The sequence below is a fragment of the Empidonax traillii genome, unplaced genomic scaffold, assembly GCF_003031625.1.
Source record: "Empidonax traillii isolate 1590-97213 ecotype Southwest subspecies unplaced genomic scaffold, ASM303162v1 scaffold2254:size37206, whole genome shotgun sequence".
Taxonomy (NCBI): Eukaryota; Metazoa; Chordata; class Aves; order Passeriformes; family Tyrannidae; genus Empidonax; species Empidonax traillii.
In genome coordinates, this window is record NW_020957447.1 from 4540 (window position 1) to 5657 (window position 1118).

General features: G+C 66.5%; 1 pseudogene across 1 annotated transcript; it reads right to left on the minus strand.

The window, feature by feature from the left end:
* Window positions 1–207: 207 nt before the first annotated feature.
* Window positions 208–1023, minus strand: LOC114071745 (annotated as a pseudogene). The gene has a single exon (XR_003574086.1). The product of XR_003574086.1 is annotated as a G protein-activated inward rectifier potassium channel 1 pseudogene (transcript).
* Between the last annotated feature and the right edge of the window lie 95 nt (window positions 1024–1118).

Sequence of the window (1118 nt, forward strand, 5' to 3'; positions counted from 1 at the left end):
GTGGGATGGGGGTGGTGGGATGTCCCCAGGGGACCAGCAGGGGGGCCGTGAGGCCACAGCTCTTTCACAGAATCATTAAGGCTGGAAAAGCTCTCCAAGATCACAAAGTCCAACCATCCCCCAGCACTGCCAAAGCCATCACTGACCCCTGTCCCCAAGTGCCACATCCACAGGGCTTTTAAATCCCTCCAGGGATGGGGACTCCACCGCTGCCCCGGGCAGGGCAGCCCTTCCCAGGAAGGAATTCTCCCTAATACCCAACCCAGCCCTGCCCCTTTCCCCCCCGGGGGCCGCGTCCCTCACCTTGAGCAGCTTGCAGCGGATCTGCGCCGAGACCATGTGGCTGTTGCGGAGGTTCCCCACGCGGAACATGAGGGTGAGCTTCCCGTCCCGCATGGAGATGGCGGCGTGCTCGCTGAACATCAGCGTCTCGGCCCTCTTCTTGGGCTGGGACATCTTGATGAACATGCAGCCGATGAGGAAGGCGTCCACGATGGAGCCCAGGATGGACTGGAAGAGGAAGAGGATGATGCCCTCGGGGCACTTGTCGGTGATGTAGCGGTAGCCGTAGCCGATGGTGGCCTCGGTCTCGATGAAGAAGAGGAAGGCGGAGGGGAAGTTGTACACGTTGGCCACGCAGGGGGTGTAGCTGTCGTCGTGCGCCTTGTTGAGGTCGCCCCGCATGTAGGCGATGACCCACCACATGGAGGCCATGAAGAGCCAGGCCACCGTGTAGGTGAGGATGAAGATGAAGAGGTTCCAGCGCCACTTGAGGTCCACGAGGGTGGTGAAGAGGTCGGACAGGTAGCGGCTGGTCTCTCCGCCCAGGTTGCCGTGCTGGACGTTGCACCGGCCGTTCTTGTCCACGAAGCGCTGGCGCTTCCCGCGGGGGGCGGCCCTGGGGGGCGGCAGCCCCACTCCGCTGGCCGAGGTGCTCACCACCTGGTAGTCGTCCCCCAGCTTGCGCCGCAGCGCCGACATGCTCCGCGACCCCCGCAAAGCCCCGCCGAGCCCCCGCAGCCCGGCCCGGCCCCGCGGAGCCTCCGCTCGGCGCCGCCGCCGCCGCCGCCACCCACGCGGAGCCGCCGGCAGCGGCAGCGGCACCGGCACCGCCCCGG